At 37.5% G+C, this 11,001-nt stretch overlaps 1 long non-coding RNA gene across 1 annotated transcript; it reads left to right on the top strand.

The window, feature by feature from the left end:
• Positions 1-3,777: 3,777 nt before the first annotated feature.
• Positions 3,778-8,161, top strand: LOC144648841 (uncharacterized). The gene is made up of 3 exons (XR_013569781.1): positions 3,778-3,889; positions 7,371-7,529; positions 8,051-8,161. It is a non-coding gene; the product is annotated as an uncharacterized LOC144648841 (long non-coding RNA).
• Positions 8,162-11,001: the final 2,840 nt, after the last annotated feature.

Here is an 11,001-nt window from a genome sequence, read left to right as displayed (position 1 = left end):
CTTGAACGTTGTCTTCCTTTCCTTCCGGTTAGGCTTTTATAGATTGTGCTAGCATAATTTTTGGCATAATTGGAGCTTAAAAGCATAATTTGTGAAACGAGCACTGCCACGGCATAATTAGCAATTTTTAGCACTTTTTGGAGCATAAATTCATAAAATGTAGTAAATATGGTGTACTTTCTACAGAAATAAATGAAATTTAGGTAGTTTGTTCTTGCAATGCGTGTTTTAGCTATACAATTGTGATTGTTAAGTCGTTGGAGGCATTTTACAAACGGTTTAGAGATGCGAGCAGCTAATTTGGACAGCTGACGGCCGTGATAAACTGCCATAAACACAAATAAATTTACAACAACAGTTTATTTAAAAAAACATCATAATTTGGTGTCGTTATTGCGCACCTCTATGTATAGAATCTACGTCATTTTGTGAGCATAATTTCGGAAATCAGAAGCATAATTTGCGAATTCTGGCATAATTTTTGCATAATTTGGCAAAATTTTGAGCACTGCTAGTAGCATAATATGCCACTTTTAGGAGCACAATCTATAAAAGCCTACTTTCGGTAAACCACTTTTAATCCCCTCTGTAACAAACCTGGTGAAACCTGGTTGTTCACCAGGTTTTTAGAAAAAAAACTCTACCAGGGCGCACAAAAAAACACCAGGTTGATCCAATTCTTCATCAGGGAGGCCAATAATTTATCTAACCATAAATGTGTATACATGCAAAACTGTGTTACCAAGTATTAAACAGGGCTGCAAATATTTTTTTTTTTACTTGAAAGGACATATGTCCTACTAGGACAACATCTTGGTCGGACAAAACAAAATTGTGGTCAGACATCACCGAAAACAAAAGGTTGAATTTTATTCATTGTTGCTGTAAAATGATTTACAATCAAAAAGTTGCCCGGACATGATGTCCGACCACACTTAGGATTTCGTCAGACATCAGCAAATTTTGTTCCGCCAATGTCCGATTACCGACTGTTATTTGCAGCCCTGTATGTCGGTTATATATGTCAAGTAACGTATTGCATTAAATTTTAGAACCAAGTCAACTGAGACAAATTATATTATCACCAAGTCAAATGCCACTGAAGCAATATTCTAAGAGGTAAGTCTTTGTCCACCAAGTATATAAATAATTTACCGTCTGTCCTTACCATCTTATCAATTTGTCCATAAGCGGTGATCACGTGATCACTAATTCTTCGCAAGTTTTGCTCATCACTGTGTTTGTTTAACTTGAATGTGACCTTGTGAAGATAAATTTCTTGAACATTTTAGAGGGTCTGAATGGGGGTTCCTTGATAACACTAAACACTTAATTTTTTGGCTCTGTAACATGAAACAGTAAAATTTTAGGCATTTTAACACTAAAAGTAAAAAGTTGACTGCAACGGTAAATTTTCTCCAAAAAGAAACAAAAACGGCTCCAAAAAAGCCAATTTCATTTTGTTTAGTATATGATGAATAAGTTTTCAGCCATTTTCCGACGATTTCCGATCATTTTCGAAGATTTCCGAAGACTACCGAATATTCCCGAAGACTGCCGAAGATTTCCAAAGACTCTATAGATGTCCGAAGACTACCGAAGATTTCCGAGCAGAAATCCGAAAATTTTCTCTAAGTTCATGAGTGATTTTATCCGATTTTTGAATAGCAGATAAGGGTTAACAATGCAAACATTTTTCATGAAAAAACCTCCAAACACTTAACTGTATTTTCCCCGAAAACAGTAAACATTAACAATTGGCCAAAATAACAGCAAACACTAAAAAATATGGGCAAATAACACTCAACACTAAACTCCATTCAGACCCTCATTTTACGACATGAAATACCACAGGCTTCTAAAACTTTTGCCTTCAGTAGGCAGCATACGAGGCAGCACAGCTTAAGGTCAAGGAGAAAAGAACAGAAATTCGATTTTCGTTTTTATTCATGCTTACAAGGGCAGTGGAAGTTAAGTCTTCTTCTCGTGCTCTCCGCTGATCTGTAATGGTAAACAATTAGCGCCATTTCATGTGAGACAATTCAGAAAAACGTTTCGTCTGTTTGCGAGGAACGTATTTTCTTGAAAAGTGACTTTAGTTGTCATTAACTGTCCTTCTCATTTACTAAGTGCTTTTTTCCTTGAAACTCAAATGTCAACAAAAGCTTTTCTGAACTTAACCAATTATCTTTAAATGTAACCATAAAAAAACCTCCTTCGTCATCCCTACTTGGAACCAAAAAGCAAACAAAGCACTGGATCAATTAGAGGCCTTTTACTCTAATGAAAATATTACGGTTTACTTTACGTGTAAAAGCACTGGATCAATTACAGACCTGTTAAATTTAGTAAAATGGGAATATGTTACTATGGGAAAAAACCAGCTCATCAGAAATTTACCAAAATAATGAATCGACTCAAAACCAATATCGCCACCGTCCAAAAATAGTGATTTGCAATCGTGAAACAGTTTCCCAGTTTTCAAATAGTAGGTTTCATTTCAAACAAGCAATTTATTACTCGCTAAACCCGGTTTCTTTAGAAAAACAACATTGCATGATCACCTTTCGTTTCCTGATCAGAAATGGTAAACAATTAGCGTTATGTCATGTGAGACAATTCAGATAAATGTTTCGTCTGTTTGCGAGAAAGTATTTTCCTGAAAATTCACTTTAGTTGTCACTCATTTAGTTGTCATTCATTATCATAAGAGCTTTTATCCTTGAAACTCAAATGTCAACAAAAGCTTTCCTGAACTTAAGCCAATTATCTTTAAATGTAACTATAAAAAACCTCCTTCGGGTTCCCTACTTGGAACCCAATGTACTTGGAACCCAAAAGCAAACAAAGCACTGGATCAATTAGAGGCCTTTTACTCTAATGAAAATATTACAGTTTACTTTACGTGTAAAAGCACTGGATCAATTACAGACCTGTTAAATTTTGTAAAATGGGAATATGTTACTATGGGAAAAAATCAGCTCATCAGAAATTTACAAAATAGTGAATCGACTCAAAACCAATATCGCCACCCTCCAAAACTAATGATTTGCAATCGTGAAACAGTTTCCCAGTTTCCAAATAGTAGGTCTCATTTCAAACAAGCAATTTATTACTCGCTAAACCCTGTTTCTTTAGAAAAACAACATTGCATTATCACCTTTCGTTTCGTGATTAGAAATGGTAAACAATTAGCGCTATGTCATGTGAGACAATTCAGATAAAACGTTTCGTCTGTTTGCGAGAAAGTATTTCCTTGAAAAGTCATTTAAGTTGACATCATCTGTCCTTTTCATTTACTTAGTGATTTTAAACAGACACGTTGTGTATCTTTGATTTTAAGATGTCAACAAAAGCTTTCTGAACTAAACTAATGATCATTCGTAGGTAACAACTGGCAAACCTGCTTCGTCATCATTACTTCATAGAGCTTGTCAATTTTTTTAGCGTTATTTTTCGCCTCCTTTTAGCCTTAAATTTGAGTTTCAAAATACAAGAATAACTGCAAGTATTTACACTATCTATGGCTGCTTTTACTTTTGTTGAAAAATTATATGACAAGTGAGAATTTAAAGCTTTTTGAACTCGGCAAAAATTCTATATTTATTAAATATTATAAAAAGCCTTAGGAAGGTGAATGAAACTAAGCATGCGTTGTTTGCAGGCCCAACTGGCGCCAGTAAGTCTGGATAGCTGTAACCAGCAATTAAACACAATTTTCGTGCTTGACAGATCTCAATTTTATTTTTGATCGTTACTATCGAGGGCCACGTAATTCGTAAAGCACAGAAAGACACCGATTGCATTCAGTTCTTCACAGAGAGCTAATCAGTAACGAAGGCTTACTACACGGAAGAAGAAAACACCTGAACGAGAAAATCCCACTGTGGTGAGTCATGTTTGTGGCAAGTTTTGCTATATTAACGCTGAGCTAGTTAATATGGTTGCTCACGTTTTCGTGCTCTAAAGCCGAACGAGTTCATGAGGATAGTTCTTACAAAAAACCGTTCCTGTTTATTTTACAAAATACAAGGCTCCAAAACATATTTTACTGTTGCAAAGCCGACCGCAAATTAAAAAAACTATTATAGCAAAATCGTACATCTACAAAGCCAAAGGAAACTGTTTCAAGCTAGAATTTCTCCTTCTTGGATTCTGTTAGTGAGGAAACCTATGGATGTTTTTTGCCTAATAATTTATTAGGCAAGATATGTCCTGACCGATCCTGAGAAGATCGACGACCAGTTACCATTTTTAATTTTATCGCTTTTCGCCATCTTAAGCTATAATTGTTAAAAAAATATTCAAAGAAATCCTTCAAGAAAGTAAAATTCATATGTGATATTTTTATAGTTTTGTGTTTATTTGAATGGTTGCGGATATTTTATTTGTAAATATTTAGCAAAATTTTATGCACCGTTTTAGTGCAAAGTGCCTTTACCGCGTAACTCGGAGTAATTAGTTCTTTTAGTAAAAAAGGTTAGCAACGTTTCCTGTTCAAAGCGTTGGTTCGCGTCTTCATTAGTATCAATAAAAAGTTAAGCAAGGTTTCGTGTTCAAAGCGTTGGTTCGCGTCTTCATTAGTATCAATAAAAAGTTAAGCAATGTTCGTTTCGTGTTCAAAGCGTTGGTTCGCGTCTTCATTAGTATCAATAAAAAGTTAAGCAAGGTTTCGTGTTCAAAGCGTTGGTTCGCGTCTTCATTAGTATCAATAAAAAGTTAAGCAAGGTTTTGTGCTCAACGCGTTGGTTCGCGTCTTCATAAAGTATCAATGAAATGTTAAGCAAGGTTTCGTGTTCAAAGAAACATCTGTCAAAAGCATGGTATAAAGTAACAATACATGGCATCCGGTCTAAAGAAAAATATTTGCCAAAAAAAGAACATGTCAAAAAGAAAAATTCGAGCAGAGGGTTACACCTGCAAAAAAAAAATTCCTGTGCAAGCAATGGGCATAAAATCAAATTCGTGCAAGCCGAAAATCCCCCACACCCCTATCTTTTTTCTAATGGTCCGTCCCTAAAAAGTTTAGCGTGGATGTTTTCGCGTTTTTTATTTATTTAGACTTAGGTGGTCTGAATGAGACACAGGGGGATAATTTTTTTGGACTCTCGTCTTCTTATTCAGTTCGACGGCACACTGACGGTCAAAATTGACCTGACTAGTGCAAACTTACGCTACCCACTTCCCCCTTGTACCAAAATTGTCATGCCGAAAAATTTCCGATTAGTCATGAGCTTTTCCGCTTAGCTTCGGCCAAAGTCCCTCAGCGCTTCCAAGAACAAAAGGACTATTGTTTAATGCTTAATGTGACTGAGAAGTTGAGCCGGAACAATAGACAATTTCTTGATACGGTTTGCAGTTTCTACTGGCGCCAGTAAGTCTAGATACTGTAACCAGCACTTAAACACAATTTTCGTACTTGACAGATGTCAATTTTATATTTGATAGTTACTTATGAGGGCCACGGAAAGCACGGAAGCAGTGTATAGACGGATGACATTTATTTAAAGTAGAAAAGAAGGCTGTTGCTGCTGATACATTGGCCATTGTAGCTAATAAGGTATCGTCGACGTATTGTTTGTAAAATCCTGGTAACTTCTATAGCGTGAGAGAAGTTTGCCGAAGATTTTCGAGGAAGATCCGAAGATGTTTCAACTTTCGGCTCATTAAGCATTAAAACATTACAAACCCATCAGCAAACATGACGTCATCGAAATTTCAAGGATTTTTCTCAATGAAAGAAACTTTCTACGCCTTCAATGTTGTTTGCGATGAACGTTAACAACAAAACGGAAAATTTTATACACGAGAATTTAAAAAAATATTTGTTGTGCCGATTTAAGTATGGATCAAGTTTGGATCACGCTACACCTTAAGCCAGTTGATTTCAGTTCCCAACAAATGAAATCGTCTCAATAGAATTTGTGACTGACAGGCTGAACACCTCCGCCTCGTTCCTTTCAGGTGACTATTGTTAGCGGCTACTAATTTTTACGGCCTTCCTAACAAGATTTAGCGACTATTAAATTTAGCGATTTTCTTAAAATTGAAAAAAATGAGCGTATCGTGCAATCTAGTTTTCATAACAATGTAGCTTAGATGGTTCAGTAAAACAAAAACAAACAAAGTCACTTGAAATTGAAAGAGCATTACCATTGTCAGATCTAGAAAGAACGAAATTAATTGAAAATGTCAGCAATTGGCTCCTTGCAAACTCTCAACTCGCACCTCGCACCTCGCAAAATCGCAACTTGCAAAATAGCTAACACAATTAGTGGCCAGTATTGTCGATAAACGAGTTTATTTTGTACGGAAAGATCAGTCTACGTTTGCCAATGCTCTAGAGAATTAATTCGACTTTCATTCGCTGACGGCATAGTGTACCTTTTCAGCTGCATCTGCTCTTGACAAATTTGGTAAGAGATGTTTGAGTTTACTTTTTATTCCATATGCTGCAATACTGCTTTTTCCCCCGTTTTCGTTTCTTTTTTAATCTGATTCTTCCTACGCTCTTCCATTTCAATCGTATTACATTTGTCGGAATAAGCCCACGGATCTTTGGCCTTGAAAGAAAGAGAGGAAAATCGAGAGGTTTCACTGACACTAGCACATGTGCAGCTATCAAAATTTATCATCTGCGCGCTTCACGATCAATGGTCAAAGTCCGCACAATTTTGACCAATGGGAACCAGTGGAAAGAGGCAAACTACGTACGTTTCTTAGGAGTGCTTCAGAATCTTACAACCCCTTTGAACAACAGCATAGTCGATGACTTATAAAACAAGAACGGAATTCCATTCTTCTTGCACGGGAACACTTTTCACCGAGGAAACTGAAGTCTACACTAGGGAGTGAGTTTTTGAAAAACCAATAGAAATCACCAGGGAGGTCTAAATTCCACCAGGGAGTGCAAAAGAACCCACCATGTCGGGTTTCACCAGGTCTGTTACAGAGGGGTATTTTGAAGTAACAGAAGATGGAATTTCCCCAAGATTTCTTGCCTAATATAAAATTGTATAAAAATAAAGCTTTGAAGAGAAAAAAAAAAAAGAAACCGGCGGCCATTGAATGTTCAGCTCTGGAGGAAGTCCACTTTGATCTGTGGGACCGATCCGTTGCTTTTCTCGTAGTTGTGGGGCATTGGGGAAAGGAATGCAAACTTTAATGGACTATGCTGCTCGGTTGACCCGGTTTAATAAAAAAATTTCGCTCTCTTTTACAACAGTTTGTTTGCATCTTAATAATCTACACCTTAAACTTAGGTTAGTGCTTGACCACTTTAAAGAAGTTGTGTCTTATGTCTTGTCCAACTAGTCGGTCTGTGAAAATTGGAAAGCACTCACTGGCTAAGCTTGTCTTGTTTTAAATAGGTATGGCAAGAGGACGTTATTTTTTCTCCCTTGTTTTGATGTCGCTGCTATTAAGTGACTTCTTGGCGCAGGCACATGAATGGTATGAGAATTTACTTGAAGAGATAGATCAGGTGGAGGCGCAGGCTGAGATGTGGTACGACCAGCGAGGTGTACAGGGTATGATAATAATATGTCAAGTGAAAAGAGAATTGCTGTTTTCGATGGAAACTTGTCTCGAAATAAAATTGGGCGACGTTTTCACACTACACATATGTACCTTCTAAAATTATTTATCCCTCCATGGAAGGGGCAGGGGAGTAAAGTTTAACCTCTCGTGGGACAGTGGGTGGGGAACGTTTTGGCACTGTCGAAAAGCTCCTCACGGGGCACGACTCAACTGATACCGCACGAGCCTTCGCTCTTGTTGGTCAGTGACAACACTGTGTCGATTATGGTGAAATAGCTGTTATTACAGTTGAGTAGGAGAGCCTGCAGAATGTCCCTTTTGCCTCGTTTGTATGTCAAACCACTGAGAACTATAATAACAGCTAATGCCAGTTATATTAGGAGGTTGGGTTGAGCCTCTTTGGGATTTAAAAGGCATACATTATTTTGAAGCATACAATGACTTAAGAGCCAGAGTTGTACGGTTTTTACTTTTTTTAAAATGCCTGTTTTCTTTTTTTCTTCTTCTACAGTTTCAAGACCAGAGCTCAGCAAGAAAGAGGCGACTACTTTTATTAATGGATATAACTTTGATGATGACTAGATTAAATGTAAGACTGGTTTATCCAAGTTGTAAAAGTCGGGAATAAATGTTTTATTCCATGAAAGTGACGAATACACGAGAGTCTTCTCTGTTAATTTAATTACTCTAAAGGAAGTTTTCAGCCGTTATACTGCCATTCGTTACTTAGCAACTTAGAGACGGAGATGTTAACTGCCGGCTCGGTCCGGTCCCGGATCGGAATTCCCCTATCGACTGGTACTTCTCCAGTCGATAGGGGAACTACACAGTTTTCTCTCTTGAAAATGGAGAAATGCGAAAAAAGCGATAGATCTGCTAAGATACGTTAAGGAAAACAGGGGAAATAATTAGCTATCTGAAAAGAAGGTTTTCCCTGCAAACAAAATAAAAAAGGAAGCCGGAGAACAATAAAAAAAAGAAAAAGGCGTAAAATTTAAAGCGCATAATAGCAAAGCGCGCGAGTGACGTCAACGTCTCAGACAAGAACCAGACAAAAAAAAATCTCGATGATTTGGTAAGTGCAGAATGCAATATGGAACAATTGAAAGTATGATGTTTTATATATGTTCGTGTTTATTTGCTTTATTTTACTTTCGGAAAAACTGTTCACAGGCTACTTGTATTCTTTCCCAGGTGTTCCTTACGCTAATCTTTGCAAACGTATCACGACACTTTTGTTCGTTTGTAACAAAATACTTTTGTCTTCCTTGAAAATGCGATAACATGAAACTTTTGTTTTTTGTTTGTTTTACGGCGGCATCGATGACATTTGTTTAATTTAATTAAGTTACGGTTTAGACTGCACGAAAGACGATTCTCAAAAACAAAAGAAGCAAATCTAATCAAAAAACATATTTTTCGACAGGTTTTTTAAAACGCAGTACAGCTAGGATATTTGTTTCCTGGTTATCAGGTGTTCACGCCGAAAATCCCGGTGCAAGTTTTTGCATACCTAATTACGAAAGCGATGTGAAAGTCTCAAAATCTAATCTAATTAATTTGCGGTTTTTACTTGGCGCCAAGAAGTCTGCAGGAAGCCTACCGCAAACACGCAATACAAGCGATGTTTATGATAGTTCCAGAAAACAACGTAGACTAATCTGCGCATGCGTTTGGTGTAAATTACGTTGAGTAGTACCACAAGGAGAGCAAAGGGTTTTCTGAAACAAATATATACGTTTGAGATCTTCATATGAAAGTAACGTAGATGTGCTCCAGGTTTTACCTAGGGGTACGGTCAGGTGCTCCCCACCCCCACCCCTTCACAAGAAATAATTAATTAATTAATTGATATTAATTAATTAATTGACTATTAAAGTTTACACCATAGCGCTTTAGGGGTTTAGCGGACGACAGCCCCAACAAACCATCACAATAGTGCATTCTGCACTAAAAACGAAACGGCGGATGATTTTCCTAAAACACTTTCTAAAGCAGCCAGCATTCCTAAAACTCTTACATAAAAAGAAAAAAATTGCCCAGATTCCTTCTATTTCTCTCAGAACACGCTGAAGTTTTTGAGACTTGTGGCGGCTTTTCTCATTTGCATTCTATTTTTAGACCTGGCGCGATTCGCTATTTAACAACTATTCCCCGAAGTGGAGGTAGCCTGCGTGGCCGGCGTTCAAAGGGGAAGGAGAAGGGGAGTTCTAACGAGTTATTCCCCTCTGAACGCCGGCCACGCAGGCTTAAGTGGAAGTGGCTAGTGGTGGATATTTACCTCGCCGCGAATATCTACCACTAGCCACCGACACTGAGTTGAATAGTTGCTTTAGTATATACTAAAACAGTGAGATATTATAGCCCGAAAGAATAATTTTTGACTGGTTTTCCCCTTCAAATATTACAATTTTTTCGCGCGCGTTGCTCGGAGGTGAATAGCAAAGGATATTGCGAGTTTGAATAATCTGTCAACCGTTTATTAAATTGGGCTTGCCGGGAGAAAGGTAAATAAGACATCGCCAGGGTTCTTTTAAGGTCTTCAACATACTTGCACGTGCGTTGTCTACTTCTTGAACGTTATCTTCCTTTCCTTTCGGTAAACCACTACTTGCTGGAAACAGAGCTCGTGGTGAATTATAAGAGTTTATGATTGGATTGTTTTCCTTTTACCGTAGGCACTTGTCCTACGAAAAGTACAGTACACACGAATGGACAAACATATTTTAAATTCCTGGAACTTGCTCCATTTATTTTATTTTATAGTTTGAATTTGTTTGTGGGAAATGTTTTATCGTATTTTGATATGAAAAGACAACGATGTTAATTAACAAAGTTTCGATATGACATTTGACAGACTCCATGACAAAGTTACGATCTGGAAATTACTTTTAGTTACACCTTTTGTCTGCCTGAATTGCGTCAGGAATAGGTTAGAGAATGGAAAAATATTCATCCGTGAATATTGCAGCCCCTCCTAATCGCTTCTTTCTTCCTTCTTTTCGATCCGTCCGATCTTTTACGGTGAAATTTATCACTCTTGGTTCTAATGTGTTGATTTGATCAAGGATCATCCGGGTTTCACCTTCATTGCATTTCATGTCACTGTCAACTGCACATCCGTACCATTTGTCAAAGGGGCATGTTGACGTTTCTATTGCTCTTAGCAGCTGAAAATCGTCCATGCAAATGATGCCATTTTCTCCAGTGATACATCTATCGTTCCACTGTCTAGAATTAAGTGTTTTCCATCATATTCGCATGTGACGGCTGAGTGGTCAGTCCATCGTGGAGTTATTGCACTGGATGTTTATCCTGATATTCTGCGAATGCCGTGAAACATCGATAGGCAAAATGATGTCCGTAATATGCTAAGATGTAATCTTAACGACGTTTTGGAAATCCATGCCCAATCAGCAAGAATTAACTTGAGGATCACGGTGTCTAACAAAGTGTCCCGGA

This window comes from Oculina patagonica, chromosome 4, assembly GCF_052425735.1.
Source record: "Oculina patagonica isolate OP01 chromosome 4, crgOcupat, whole genome shotgun sequence".
NCBI lineage: Eukaryota > Metazoa > Cnidaria > Anthozoa > Scleractinia > Oculinidae > Oculina > Oculina patagonica.
Note: the sequence above shows the minus strand (reverse complement) of the source record. Positions and strands in the feature narration are given on the sequence as shown.